The sequence below is a fragment of the Acomys minous genome (assembly GCF_964271855.1).
Source record: "Acomys minous genome assembly, chromosome: 8".
NCBI classification, from domain to species: Eukaryota; Metazoa; Chordata; class Mammalia; order Rodentia; family Muridae; genus Acomys; species Acomys minous.
Window position 1 is genome coordinate 112,002,440 of NC_140489.1, and position 15,894 is coordinate 112,018,333.

At 48.8% G+C, this 15,894-nt stretch overlaps 1 long non-coding RNA gene across 1 annotated transcript; it reads left to right on the plus strand.

The window, feature by feature from the left end:
* The first annotated feature begins 361 nt into the window (after positions 1 to 361).
* On the plus strand, positions 362 to 12,091 carry LOC311603880. Its single transcript, XR_014781307.1, has 3 exons — positions 362 to 607; positions 11,086 to 11,192; positions 11,735 to 12,091. It is a non-coding gene; the product is annotated as an uncharacterized lncRNA (long non-coding RNA).
* Positions 12,092 to 15,894: the final 3,803 nt, after the last annotated feature.

Sequence of the window (15,894 nt, forward strand, 5' to 3'; positions counted from 1 at the left end):
CAACTCTCACCCCCAGGAAAGCCATGACACCTCAGCATGTCAGCCAACTGCTGTGAAGTGAGCACAACCTGAATTCTCACAACACTCCCATTTGGAGTCAGTAGAGCTCCCATGGAAAGCCACTGTGAGAGAGTCTCACCCAAGGGCTTAATTCACTTCCGAAAGCTGATCCCAGTGTGCTGCAGTGCTCCTGTGAGGCTGTGAGCACTGGCAAACTGCCACAGGGATGCGTTCAGACAAATTGTAGGGCTAGGAGCTGGCTCCAGATCACAGGAAGCGCTACACGGGTGTCTCTCCCTCTCACAAATAGGGAGTTTAGCATCACTGAACTGACATCACATAAGAAGCCGGGAGGGGAGCTTCTCACGGCTTGGGCCTCCTCATTGAACCTTGTCTGCTCACGACAACCACAGCACTGGGTGACAGAAGCAATTACCAAGTAGATCTTAGTAGACTCAGCAACCAGTGTGAGTGACAGGACCCTCCCATTCAGAAATTCTTTTTCGTTGTCTAAGGAAAAGCAAGTGTCCTAGTGAACGCAAGCTAGAGACATCAGAGAAGAAGGAGCCTCAGCTGAGGAAATGCCTCCATAAGATCCAGCTGTAAGGTATGTTTTCAATTAGCGATCAAAAGGGGAGGCCCCGCCCATTATGGGTGGGGCCATCCCTGGGCTGGTGGTTCTGGGTTCTATAAGAAAGCTGGCTGAGCAAGCCATGGGGAGCAGGCTAGTGAGCAGCAGGCCTCCATGGCCTCTGCACCAGCTCCTGTCTACAGATTCCTGCCCTGCTTGAGTTCCTGTCCTGACTTCCTTTAATGATTAACTATGATCTGGAAGTATAAGTCAAATTAAACCCTTTCCTCCCCAACTTGCTTTTTGGTCATGGTGTTTCATTGCTGCAAAAGAAACCCTAAGACAGATGCCATGGGTGGCACTACCAAATCTCAGAGCTTTGCTGGCATCCTGAGGGCGAGCTATGGGCTGCTTGCTCCACCTTCCTGTTTCAATGGCAGTTAGGGGCGGCACTGAAGACACACGTGAGAATCGAGCCATCTGAAGTGCTCACAGGGAATTAACTATGTGCTGACTATGTTTAACTGAAATTATAGTATGCCAAAAATTTAAATGTCTCCTCTGAGACTCACACAAATGTCCTCAGAAAGGTGGGGATCCAGAGCTGCAGTCTTTGGTAAAGGAATAGCTATGAGGAACCACTGCCTTCTTTTTTTGCCTGTGTCTATGTCAGGGCACCCCATGTGTGCCTGGTGCCCATAGAGGCCATAAGAGGGCATCAGATTCCCTGGGGCTGGAGTTACAATGGTTAGGAGCCACCATGTGGGTGCTGCCAATCAAAACGGGGTCCTTTGCAAGAACAGCCAGGGCTCTTCACTAGGAAACCCTCTCTCCTGCCCCAGGTGCCTCTGACTGTAGTGCTCTGCTTCTGAGGCCAACACAACATGATTCTTTAACCAGGAGTAGATACCAACTAGTCCCTAGCCGACGCACAGGTTTTTCCTGGATTTTCTTTCCCAAGTTGTCTGTCTGTCTGTCTGTCTGTCTGTCTGTCTGTCTGTCTAGCTATATCTACCCCTCTGGTTCCTGTTTGCCTCTTCCTATCCAACCTGAGATGAATAAGCTCTGTCACATGCTTCCTCCACCATGTTATACTGCTACCCCATTGGCCCAGAAACAACAGAGCAGGCCATGCTGAGTCCTCTGAAACCATGGGAGGAGATAAAGCTTTGCTTTATCTTAAATTATTCTGGCAGACATCTGTGGTCACAGTGATGCAAGAATTGGGGTAAGGTATTATCAACACGGCTTCCCGAGTGGCAGGACAAATTCGCATCCTAACAGGAAGTCCCACTGCTTTGTGCCTTCAACAACACTCGCTGTCAGGGTTTTCAATTCTGGCTGTTACAGCACACTCACAGTAGTAGCTTATTGGGGTTTGCTTTTGTTTTTGTTTTTGTTTTTTTAGAAATTGCACTTGTTTTTGTTGTTTCCTTTGTTTTTCTTCTAATGTCTTTGTGTGTTGTGGGATTCTCTGATGGCGCTGGTCTTACTTAGAGTCACTATTGCTGTGACGAAACATCATGACCAAAAGCAAGTTGGGGAGGAAAGGGTTTGTTCAGCTTACAGGTCCACATTACTTGTCCATCACTGAAGAAAATCAGGGCAGGAACTCCAATAGGCAGGAACCTGGAGGCAGGAGCTGATGCAGAGACCACGGAGGGGTGCTGCTTACTGGCTTGCTCAGCCTGCTTTCTTATAGAACCCAGGACCATCAGCTCAGGGATGGCACCACCCACAGTGGGCTGGGCCCTCCCCCATTACTCTCTAATTAAAAACATGCCTTACAGTTGGATCTTATGGAGGAATTTTCTCAACTTTTCCTTCCTTTCAGATGACTCTGGCTTGTATCAAATTGATATAAAACTAGCCAGGACAAGGATCTACACCTCTGTTTCCCTGTTTGGTATCCACCCCACTCCCATGCTCTCTGAACAGCTATCTCCTTTACTTCTACACCTTAAGCCGATATTCTTATTAAATGTTTCCAGAATGCTCTCTGACCCAATGGCCTCATCATGATGTACTGTCCTTAATGGTCTCCTACCTCACGGACAAACCATGGCCTCTGTGGTGGCACCCTGCCTCCAGTAAATCTCATTGTCTGAAGCTTCGTTTAAGGATGTAGGGGTTAGTTAGTGCTGCCCCTACAGCACACAAGCAACATAAGGCTGAAAGGTGAAGATGGCTGGCTCAGGAAGCTGACATGGAAGCACTGTTGGTATCATCTTCAGACTTCTGAGTGAACTGGGTCTTGCTGAGACATGCTAAATCTGTACAGAGCCCAGGTTCCCCAACATCTCCCTCCCTGCCCTAGGACCATCTGGGGGTCCTAGCACCAACCTGATCTCTGGAGAGAGCCAAGCACCCAGTATGCTTGAGATCTGCTGCATATCTGGAGGGCGTGGCCGCCATTGTGGGTCTCCCTCACGGTTTGTTCTTCCTATACCTGTCAATGGCCAGTCAGGAGCCCGGACGCTGATGATGTCTGTCAGCCCTGGGCACCAACAGGGCCTTTCTAAAGACGTGTCCTATTCCCGGGAACATTAGGTTTCTAAGAAGCCCAAGGGCTCTTAAGAATTTGGAACTGACGCGAGGGTGAGGAGAAGGCAACCAGCGGCCTGCCCACCGTCATTCGGTGCAAGCAGGTGCCACTAGAAGCAAATATGTGGTAGAGAAACGGATGGGAAAGAGAAACAGAATAGTGTGTGCACTATGAAGAAAGATAGAAAGGGAGACATGAGGGCAGTGAGGAGCATCCTGGTGTGAGGAGCTTCACGGCCATCTGAGGAGATGATGCGGTCCCTACCCAGGCTGCTGCTAAGGACCTAGACATATGTCTAGGTGCATGGCCCTGTAGCAGTGGAGGTCTGTGTCGATGTCTGTGATTCACATTATCACCAAAGGCTTTGTGGACATTCCTGGGCTAGGCTGCCACATAGGGCCATGTTGGTGACGGAGGGCTGCGCAGAGTTGGCCCCACCCCTCACTAGCTACAGTGCTCAGCTGAGTTTGGCCCCACTCCTCACTGGAGCAGCACCATAGAGCTGGTGGTGCAGGCAAAGGGAGAGCCAGCCCTGAGAATGTGAGAGTGAGAGAGCTGGTCCTGCCCCTTGCCTGGGCAAAGCGGGGGAACTAACTCAGCTAGCACCCAGACCCAGATCCAGGGCTCCGAGTTGGCCCATCCCAACATCTATGCCATCTATGCACTGCAGAAGCCTATGAAGGGGCAGATCCTACAGATCCAAAGCTGCAGGATCTCCATGACACAGGGTAACAACAGAATATCTGTAAAGAATCCCAGTTGAGGAAACAGTATTCATAGTATAGAAGAAGCCAGAGGCCTCAAACCAGACCAATGACTCATTGCAATGAACATTTGTGAGTAAAGATGAGTGGACAGCTCTTCCGGTCCCAGGCGCTGCAGGAGCCGTGGGTTACGGTACAGACATGACCAAGTCCAAGAACCACACCACACACAGCCAGTCCCATAAATGGCACAGAAGTGGCATCAAGAAACCTCGGTCACAAAGATTCGAATCTCTTCATGAGGTGGACCCCAAGTTCCTGACAAACATGTGCTTTGCCGAGAAGCACAACAAGAAAGGCCTGAAGAAGACACAGGCAAACAACTCTAAGGCGATGAGTGCCGTGCAAAGGCTGTTAAGGCCCTTGTGATGCCTAAGGCCGTTAAGCCCAAGATGCCAAAGGGCCCCAGCCGCAAACTTGCTTTCATCACTCATCCCAACTTGGGAAGCAGATTCGAAGCTACATGGCCAAGGATCGTAGGCTCAAGGTTCAAACCAAGGCAGAGGCTGCAGCTCCAGCTAAGGCCCAGGCTTCGGGCCCAGCTCAGGCTCCCAAAGGTACCCAGGCCCCTGTGAAGGCCCCATAGAAAAGGCTTCTGCCTATGTGAAGACAGATGGACTGGTGTGACACACCCACCTACACACTATTTACAGGTGACCAGTGCCCTATGCTGTTTTTACAAATAAACCCAAGGGAAGGGAGAAAGAAAAAGATGTGGAGATAAAGGAGTATACTGTGGGACACACTGCAACTTCCATGGTGAATTTTGTTTGTTTGTTTGTTTGTTTGTTTTCTTTGGGGAAGGGAAGTTGCAAGGGCAGAGGGCAGACGTGGAGGGACCAGGAGATGAGTGGGACTGAGGGACATAATGTGAAATTCACCAAGAATCAATAAGAATCTAAAAAAAATAATTTGGAACGAAAAGTCAGGGGCGGGATTTGGAGGGAAGCATGGCCTTCCTGTGAAAACACTGCAGTGGTCTTGTGCTGGTTTAGCTTCTATAGCTCTGTAATATGATTGAAATCAGGTATTAAGATATTTCCAACTTGGTTCTTTTTCTTTGAAATTACTTTAGTGCTTTAGAAACTTTCGTGCTTATAAACAGATTTTATCCAACAGTGTCTTAACAAGGGTTTAATTGAATCTGTTAGTTGCTTTGGGCGTGTAAGTATTAAAACAATATTTATTTTTCTAATATATGGGTATGGAAAAAAAAGAAAACTCTATGGCAAGGGAAGAAAGGGGTTGCTGAAGAAAAGAGGGCGTTGCAAGGGAAATAATAGGAAGCAATTTTGACTAAAGTATGTTATACGCTTGTATGAAACTCTGAGGCAATAAAACAGATTATAAAAACTAAAATGCCATAGGAAACCTCTTATTATGTATAATTGATGCATGCTAATAAAAAATTTTAAGAGGAGAGAGTTCTAGAAATGAGTTAGTAAAGACATATGTCTTCCTATGGCTCTGATATAATGTATGGGAAATCTCAGTTCTGAAGGATGTTAAGAATTCTTTTCCAAGGCAACTTATTCAATAATATGTAACAAAAGCCTTCTGCCAGACACCATGCCATCTAGTAGCCCAGCCAGCACCATACATGTGAACACATACATACATACATACATATACACACACACACATACACACACACATACACAGAGCTAGAATTTAGGCACAGTCTGAAGATTGACATTTTGCTTAAAGTTATGTGGTTTGATCTGCTAAGCTGTGGCTTTGGGTTTTGTGTGACAAGATTAAAAAAGATATCCCCCTCCCCCGTCTCTGTAAACATTCTTAGTGTCAGGAAAATTGATGTTCCCTCCAGCTCCACAGGAATGGTATCACTCTGAAGAATTCCCAGGCAATTATTCTTCCTTGCAAGGAAACAGTCTCTCCTTTCAGGGCCCAATCAACTAACCACAAATCAAAGATGCCTTGGCCGTGTTCCACTAATAGCACAGAAAGCCATTAGCCGGAGTCGTCTGAAAAGGGAAGTTGCTTAGCTATCTGTAGTCTCACAAGAAACGCTTCTGTAATGTCAGATTGCGGTTAACTAGTGGTTCAACGGAGTCAAGCTTCGGGTTTCTCATAGCGAGAGTTATTTATTACCCACGGAATCAACAGACTTTCCCTTGCTCACTTGCATAAAACCAAGAGTCCTTTCAAGTTGAATCAGTCTAAAAGGAGAAGCAACACTTAAGAAGGCCTGGCTTCCGGTTCCAGTCGGTCATGTAGGGAAGAAAGGGGGGAAGAACTTTCCGCGGCGGCCTGCCTGTGGACGCTGCAGGATTCTCCCTTCCTCAATCACGAAGTTGGATTCACTGGAAATATTCCTTTGGGTCGAGACTGGGCTCCCAAGACAGTCTCTGCTCAAATAAGACCCTGTATCAATCGCCATCATTAACCTAACAGAAGCACCTGTTCTGCTGCGGGGAGGGGGGCTACTTCCTAGTCTTTTCCTTTGCGATTATTAAAGGCTGCAAACTCCATAACTCTATGGTCTTGGCCAGAGGTGGGCGTTGTATGTATTCCTCTGGTTGCACTGGTTGGTTCAGGAATGGACATATGACACAAATCCTGGCCAATCAGATGCCGTTCCTCGGTTTGTTCTGCGACATCTTATGTGGGACAGGGTAGGGGTGGAAATGGAGAACTGCTCTCTCTCTCTCTCTCTCTCTCTCTCTCTCTCTCTCTCTCTCTCTCTCTCTCTCTCTCTCTCTCTCTCTCTCTCCCTCCCTCCCTCCCTCCCTCCCTCCCTCCCTCTCTCCCTCTCCTCCCTCTCCCCCCTCCCTGCTTTCCAGCATCCTTCTATTAAAGTCCCATTTTGACTAAGCTTGTTCGCGCTGTGCTTTTGCCAGAAGCAAGAAACAACACAGATGGACACTGACCTATGAGGTTTTTCTTTCCATCAACAGCCTTCCTGGCTGGGCAGGAAAGGGCCTACCTGCTGGCCTGCCTCTGCTAGCTATCACCATATTTGGGCCAAGATCTGTCAGAAATCCTCTACTTACCAGGAATGGACGTGAGCTAAGGAAACCGTACATTGAAAATGTCCCTTTCCCCAACGAGAACGGGAGCCAGAGAGTGCAGGCTCTTCCTGGTGTTTGTTTGTTTGTTCGGTTTTTGTTCTTTGTTTTTTTGGTTTTTTTTTTTTTTTCTTGAAGCAAGAGCTCAAAACATGTTTTACTAAATCAGCTGAGAAGATCTTTGCCTGCTTCTCCAGGGCAAACTCCCATCGTTGCATTTTCTTGCTCCCCTGGCCTTGGCATGAGTAATGGAGAGAGGCCACAGCGCTGTTCAGGTCTGCACTATGGGCTGGCACAGCCAAGACCATGGAAGGGGAGGAGGCATCATGTGGCTAGAAACAGAAGGAAGCTCACACCAGGGTCTCCAGTGCGCGCTCACCACCCCCATCTCACACTTCTTCAGGACCTTGCTGAGCTTCAGCCTGGGATAGGTCAGCCATCTCAATGATCTGTCTCAGCTGGGTCATTCTTTGATGCTCTGCCACAGTCAGCGGGCAAGCAGATGGTCGGCAATTCTCCGGTTCAGTAGGAAGGTGGCTGTCTGCCAAGGAGAGGTGCTCTGGGGCCGGGGGAGCTGGGAGGCTTGCCGGGAGTGTGGCCAGGTGGAGCAGGAGCATGTGGGCATGGAGACTAATAAGCCCCTTTTATAATGCTCAATTATAAACAAGCCCAGGATTTGTTCAGTGCTCAGCCACAGCTGGGGATGCCCTGCAGCTGGACGGGTGCAGCCCATGTGACCTTTAAGATCGTATTTGTGTGGCAGCCTCCTGGCTCTCAGGCTTTCTGTGTGGCAGAAGAGAAGTTCTGGGAATAAGGCTGAAACTTTCATGCAACTTAAGTCAAAGGTTTAGCCACACTCACTTCCCACATCGTTCTAAGGTGTTAGAAGGAATGCCGTCCTTACAGTGACTATCCGTGTGTGTGTGTGTGTGTGTGTGTGTGTGTGTGTGTGTGTGTGTGCGTGCGTGCATGTGCACCCCAGTCCAGCCCAGCTGCTGTGTGGAAGGAAAAGGAGGCATGGAGGATACATGTTGTTCAGGAGTTTCAGCTGGGTTGGAGAGGCAGACACAAGTGTCACCTGGGCTGCTTGCTTTGAGGCATGGTTCGAAAGTTCTAGAATGGGCTGCAGAACAGTGATGAGGCTGTGAGGGTCTTGACTTGAGGATAATTCTTTTGAAGGCATTAGTCTGGAAGAGTGAACTAGGAGCCCTGGAGAAAAAAAAGCTTAGGAAGCAACTGAGAACTCGAGGTCTAGCCCATAGATGCCTACAGGATGGGAGAATCTCATAGAAGTAAAGGGTCTTGTGGGAGTGCTGTGTGGAAGGCAGACGGCAGAGAGATCAAGGCTGAGCTGTAGCACATGTAACTGGGGGTGGGCAGGCATCCATTGCGAGATTCCAGGTGCCTTGGCTAGCCATCATAACAATAGTGCTGTTCCCCTGGCCTCCATTTCCTCCCTGCCCTTGGAATTGACTGCCCCCATCTCACCCTACTTGGAATTTACTACCTCAGACCCCCATTCACCTAAAAGGTCACCTATTGTTAGCCTAACCACGGTTGCTGAGTTTTGCTTCTATAAAGGGTACTCAAACCCTCTGCTTTTACAGAACTGGGTCTTCCATCTCTTCGGAGCTTGGTGGACCCCGGCGTGTTGGCTTAATAAAATTCCTTTGCTTTTGCATCTGACTCTGCACTCTGACTCTCAATCGGGCTTCCAGGAATAGACTCTGGCGATTGGAGTCTAGCGCCATGTGTGGGGGTGTATTTGTCCATGGCATGACAACCTCTACTGTTGGTCCTTAGGTGCCTTCCACCCTCTGTCTCTCACTGGCCTGGAACTCCTATCTGCCTCATAGGGAATCCTCCTGTCTCTGCTTCCCACATCACAGCACTGGGATCACAGCTCTGCTCCAAACCTGGCTCGCTACCTGAATTCTGGAGAGCCTAGTTAAAGTCTTCAGCTTGTAAGGCAAATGCTTTACATGCTGAGCCATCGCCCCGACCCTCTGCGTAGGAATTCTGAATTCGCTGCAACCACTGCTGGGTGGTCAGAGTTAGGAGAGGGCACCAAATACTCTTCACTAACAGGAGGGAAGGAACATTTTGCACAGAAGTGTTGTATGAACAGCCATTGCTTCTGGTCCCTCTTTTGGAGACTCTGACACCATGGGCTCCAGAGGAAATGACCGAGCAGCTCATCGCAGTATGACTGACACTTCCCAGGGCAGAATGAAGGCACCAGCACAACAGTGTTTGTTTTGATGCTGGAAACCTATCTTCCTTTGGAAAGCATAACAACCAAAGGTTATCTGGGGCTTGGAAGGGACCTTTTCCCCAGTACTGAGGTGTTGTTTTGTTGTTGTTTTGTTTTTGTTTTCTTTCTTTTCTTTTTTTTTTTCTTTTTTTGAATAATTTGAAGTTTACAGGAAGGTTGCTGAGGCAACCTTTGCAAAGAGTTCCTGAGTGACTGCAGTCTGCTGCTGTTCACGCCTTTCTCTGCCTTTGTCCGGATGGAAAAGTGGGTGCTCACACGGATGCTGTTGAGACACTAACATTCCCCATTGATGCACCTGATATGCTTCAAGTCACACAACTGTTAGATCCTGCTGGAGGGCGTAGCTGGCATGCCCTGCCCTCCACCTGTGGGTGGGGCTTCCCCTCTCCCAGAGACTCACTATACAAACCAGACTTTTTGGGTTCATTAGCCCCTTTTTTGCTCTTTTCCCACCTCCCTGCCCTCTCTCCTTCCCTTCCCCCGGCCCTCCTGTGCTGCTTCCAATAAGCCTGCATTTATAGACTATAGTTTTGTTGCCGATTAGCTCAGTCCACTTATTTAATCAATCATCAGGTGCTGGGTGCTTCTTGTTAGCATTCTGCCCATACCTGCCATGGGGGCGTGGCCCTGCCCAGGGCTATATAAAAGGACAGTCCTACCTCGCCCCTCCCTCTTAATCTCTTCTCTCTCTCTCTCTCTCTCTCTCTCTCTCTCTCTCTCTCTCTCTCTCTCTCTCTCTTCCTCTCCTCATTCTTCTTCTGTCTCTGGGGTGCCCCTCCCCCCTTTTCTTCTCTCCCCATGCTCATTTAATAAACTTCATATAACCTAATATCTGGCACCTGGTACCTTATTGTTACTTTATTATCTTACTGCTTTATATGTTAATCATAACACTCGTGACTGGGGGGAGGGGAGTTGAGCCCCATTCAGCCCGGCACGCCCGACTCGTGGGGCCACTCCCTATACCTCATCGTTCTCCACCTGCTCTGATTCCATCATCTTTAAACCCCAGAGAAGTTGTATCCAGCCTGGCAACTCAGGGGCACATGGGGATGGCTTCTCCCCGACCTCCCTCTCCTGATGCAACTTTGCCCTTGGTAACTTTGTAAGTTATCCTGTCCCCCAGCCGCTGCCGAGAGGCAACAGGTGTCCCTTAAGGGGGTCCTGGACTCCGTGGACTCTGAAGACATGGTCATCCTAGAGCGAGTCCTCCAGAACAAACCCAGGCCTTTGTTCCGAGGTAATCTCACATTCCAGAGACATCTGTTTGTGGATTTACCTCACCAAAGTAACTGATCTAACCAATCACAGGGTATCGAATTGGAACACCACTTCCATATTCTTGTGATTTGGCAAAGGCTGAGAGACAAGGTTGCCACTGGGTGTCTGCATGAAATTTTTTTCCCAAACTACACTTGTTCAGGCTTTTTTCTTTTTTCTTTCTTTCTTTCCTTTTTTTTTTTTTTTTTTTTTTTTTTTTGGTAAGCTATGGTAAATTCCACTCCCTCTCTCCAACCCTGCCCCCTCCAAGGAAAGCCTGCACATTCCTGGCGTTCCTGAGGACTGCCCCACCCCCACCTCCCTCACCTGGAGCCACCATTTGTTTAGATCGGCTATACTTTACAGATGATGGTCCTCAAACCTGTCACAGAATCCGTAGAATAAGTACATTTAAATGCTTAATAAAAAAGCTTCATGTGACAGAGATCCCAGCTTCTCGCGATGACCCCAGGGCCACCAAAAAGAAGAGAAATGACTCCACCTGAATTGTGATACTGGCAAGTCTGCCCCAACTGGCCTGCTGCAAAGACCCTGCCCAAACTATGAACACCTAAAGAGTTGACTGCCCTGTTTTGCCTAGACAAAGTAAGGTCGGTCATCTCCCAAAGATCTCTCCACAGAAAGATCTCTCTTATTTGCTGGGCGAGAACTGCTGCCCTAAGATCTGTGCCCAGGATAAAGCCACTGACTCCACAGGAGCCTACGGGGAAGGCGGCCTGGATAATGGGTAAGCTTCTGTCATATTAATCAATACTTAGGCCGCTTGGATATGCTCCCTGCTGTAGCTTATCTTTCTCAGGTCTCTGATGGGTTTGAAGATCAGCGTAACAACAAAAACCAAGGCTTCGGCTGCCTTCTCAGAAGAGTGTAAAGTCTATGTAAAGTCTGAGAATCTAAGAAGTGTTTGAGGGTGAGGTGGTGTTTTAAGGTCGGTAATATAAAAACTCTCCCCCCCCCCCCACTATGCTACTGTTGTGTTTAGACTGTTCAGGGCTTTAACATTAATCAGATTTTAAATTGTCTCCCAAGCCAATTCATCTCTTTTTGTAAACTTAAGATTCTGGTAAGCTTCAGGAGAGCCACTAGAATCCACAGGTAGCACTCCAGATAACTATTTCCTATTTCAGAGGATGGGATTCCTCCCCCATTCCCTGATTTTTGGGACTCCCCTCCCCCAACTATCAAGACCATGGGCCTAAAGGTTTCAAATGTAAACTCCTTAACTTTATCGTCTGCTCCTAACATACACATGTTCCAACATCCTTCCAGGTGCTGCATCCAGAACACAGGTGCTCGGGCCTAAGCCTCACAGACTGCCTCAGCTAGACCTGCAGTTTCTTAGCCACAGACGGTCTCACGGATCCTGAACTACAAATACAGCAGCCTGCTCTTCCTGGACTTGTCCAACATTTCAGCCTTTTGACTCCCTGTCGCCGCCCTACTGTCAGCAGGAAGCAGTCAAAGACGAGATTTCTGGTCCCATTATCCATCATTATCAACAAAAGGCTGGGATGTTAGATGCTGCTGCAGGGCGTGGCAGGCATGCCCTGTCCTCTACCAGTGGGCGGGGCTTCCCCTCCCCCAGAGACTCACTATACAAACCAGACATTTTGATGTCATTGACCCCTTTTCTGCCCTTTTCCTTCTTCCCTGCCCTCTCTCCTTCCCTTCCCCCACCCCAAGTTCCCACTCCCCCTTCCCCTCCCCCTCGCGTGCCACTTCCAATAAACCTGCATTTCTACATTATAGCTTCTTTGCCCTAGCTCATTCCTGTCATTAAACCAATCACCCACGAGTGATGGGAAACAATCGAACGCACCCTAAGAATTGCTTACAATTCTCCGTCCTGCGGTCCCGCTTCTATTTAGCAATAAAATGGAGAGGCGCGAGTCAAGCGAAGCTGGCTGTACGGAAAGTAAATAAATAAAGGGATACAACGGTGAAAATCCTCCTCACCCTGACTCCACCCTAAGACCCTTCCTAAGCTATCCATGTCACCTGTGGGGCACAGCCACTCACTGAGGGCCACGTAGTCTTTACCTGGCCTAGACAGGATCTACATTACTGCAAATCCCAACTGAGAGGCCTGTTTGAGACACGGAGAGAACCCTTCAGGCTTTTCCTCTCCCCTGCCCTCCCCGGCTCTCTGTGCCCCATCCTCTGTTCATCACTCCGTCCCTTATTTTGTTTGAAGACCGCGTTTCCTTATGTTGTCCAGGCTGGCCTGAACTCCTGGGCTCAAGGGACTCTCCTGCCTCAGCCTCTCCAGCCAGAGATAACAAACTCATGGACTATGCCCAGGTACCAATGCTATCACAGAATCCAGAATCCCCCATCATGGAGGCCCCCAATCTCCTCTTTGCAGACAGTGACAATAGCCCCCCACCCCCTCCCCCACTTCCTCCTTTCCCCATACTTGCCTTCTACCATAGCTTTAGGCATTGAGGTGACCACGGCACATTTCCAAGCACCCCACTAATGTGATTATCCCATTCAAGAGCAAAGCGAGGACGGAGGAGGATGGGTGAGCCCTGAGCCAGGCATCAGAGGTTCTGGTGGGCCTGGTTCTACGGCTCTTTTATCAGCAACCAAATCAGATGCCATTTTTATCCTCCTTAGCCACCCGATGGTTCCTGCGATGTGTAAACATAACCAAACCACCTTACTGCCTCACTTGTTCTCTTGTCCCACAAGGCCATGCCAAGTCCTCCTCTGTCTGTCCTGGCGCCTCAGCTTGCTCTCTCACTGTACTCACATCACCTTTTCACTTGCTGGTCACCGCTGCACTCCTAATCCTGATAGACGTGTGTTGAGGACAACACGCTGCTATGTGAACACAGGCCCGGGAGAGCGCTCCTGCTCTGGTACTTGATATAGGCAGGGCATGCTCTTACATGTTGAATGAGCAAGAAGAACCAAGCAGGTAAACAAACAAGCCCTGTGTGCGAACATGTTTGCAAATTATGCGAAGGGCCAGAGGACAGTTCTAGATAATCCCTGGTCATCTAACCTGTCCAGATCAACCGCCTTCTCAAAGAACTTGCTCCGATCTGTGGCCTGTGTCTCAAACCCCCAACCCCCGCCCCCGCCCCACTCTCTAGCCCCAGTGATCTGGCTGATGCTGAACCTGAAGGCACCAGTCTCAAATCTACTTATCAATTGACAGACAAGTTGCCTCGACAGTTTCTCCCACTGTCTGAACTACCATATAGACAACAAACCAGAAGATAAAAGTGATTGAATTGGAACATTATGTGGATTCAGAGCTGGGGCAGCCATGTTGGTCCATTTCAAGGACCAGAATCCAACAGGGCAAGAGAAGCTGGAAAGAAAGACCTGGGAGAGATCACCTGCACCTCTCAGAACCGGATGCCCTAAACCCCGATGGCACTTCCGGTTCCCTGATCTTCATCCTGTCCTTGGACTTCTAGAGATTGCTCCTAGGCATTATATAAAAATTCTTCTCTGCATAACCTGGAGGAGAGTGGGGCTTAGGACATCTGTTCCTTCCACAAAGGTGGCCTTTCTCAGAGACACTGGCAAACAGGACAGACTTGCACAGGAAGCGTAGTGCAGGGAGGGAAAACACCCACTGGGCTCAGCCTTTCACTCAAGTAAGAAGAGAAGCAAGGACTCCTCTCTGGCCCACAGCAAACTCTGAGTTGATCATGGCAGTGCCCTCCTGAGGATAAACACGCAAAGATCCTGTGCCGGGTAAGGAGAAAGCAGGCAAGGTTTCCAAGGATGAAACCCTTAGCTGGCTGGCATGTCACAGCTGGAGCTGAGGGCTAGCCGTTGGTGGCCAGGGGGCATCCCAGTCCTCTGTCCAGATTGGCTGGCTCTGAAGGGTGTGGTACTCAACCAGCCAGGAGCTGGCCAGGCTCACAACAGGCAGAAATGCAAGCCAGCCACACAAGCAAAGGACTCAATCAAGAGAAGAGAGAGAGGGAAAGACAGCTAACCCAAGGCATGGCCACTTAGCAGATGAGCGTTCCCACCCAGGACTGAAAAGTAGCTTGAATGCCTCTTGTCACAGACTGTGAAACCCTGGAATTTTGTGGTTTTAATTTGTCTGCCTTGGAGGACCTTGTGTTTATTGACTTTCTTCTATAGGAGGCAGAATCATCAAATTTTTTTTTTTGCCATTGTTGAAAGCTGTCTGGTTTCTGCCCAATACTTAAAGCAAGAATAGAAACCGGGCATTCCCAAGCTGTTGTTTGCCCTGAACATAGAGCAGATACTGCTGTAGTGGTGGCTTCCAAACATCTAAAATTTACATGTGTTTCAATTTGGAACCAGAAAATGATGGAAGGAGAATGAGCATTTAGTAAATAGCATGTACCCCATACACATGCCACAACACTGATGTGAGAGGCAGAGGACGCCTTCCTGGAGTTGGTCCTCTCACCTTTATGTGGGCTCCAGGGGTCACACCCAGGCTTTCCCAACATGTCTCTTCACACTCAGCCATCTTGACCCTTTCACCTTAATTTTTAAGGCAGGGTCTCCCACTCAACCTGGAGCTCATTTGTTGACAGGGGGAATGCCTGAGCATTGATCCTGAGGAAGACACAGCAGCTTCAAGGCTGTAAGAGAATGCGCCTTCCACTTTGAAAACATTATCTTCCGAGGTTGTTCCTAAGCATCCTTGAAAAGGCAGTCCAAACCGTGGGGCAGTCAGCACACGCACAGGAAGACGAGAGGCCAGGGGACAGTCACTCGCTCTCAGTAATGCGACGTAGCAAAAGGACGAACCCTTAGGACCTGTTCACTCTTAGACAACAGCTACACGGATGTCATTACATTATTTTCTTCCCCAACCAAAAAGAAAAAGGAATGAGGCCTTCTAGAAATGGACTAATCGCCTTAAGACTTAAGTGTTACAACAAAATATAGACTCCTCTTTGGGGTGCTACAGAGCTCCTTATTTGGACAAGTGAGGCCATTCTGGCCCTTACAATCTATAGACAGTATTGACTGTTCAGCTCTGACGGCCTTTCACTGCTGCCTCCTCACCCGGCACCCTCACAGAGGAGCTAGGGAGAGATACCCCGAAGTCACACATGCGCACACTTACTCATTCACCAAATAAAAGTGACGCCTTGGACTATGCATATCTTTAATCTCAGTTTTTCAATGCCACCTTTGGGAGGACCATCCCTGATGCCTCAGGAACAGTGGCATATGAAAAGGTGGTGGGCACAGGAAAGTCAGGCGGTGACAAGATACAAGATACTGTCTTGTAGGGAAGAAAAATAAAAAAATAACTGAACAGAGCCCAGAGAGGTAACTAGCTCTTTGCTAATTACTAAGTAACCACCACCTCCCCCCCCATCCTTGTGTCCCTTCCCCATCACCACCACCTTTCTAGGGAACAGTCACCAGAGAGCTGGCAGGGATCTTGTGACTTTCCTGAGCAAAGTCACACA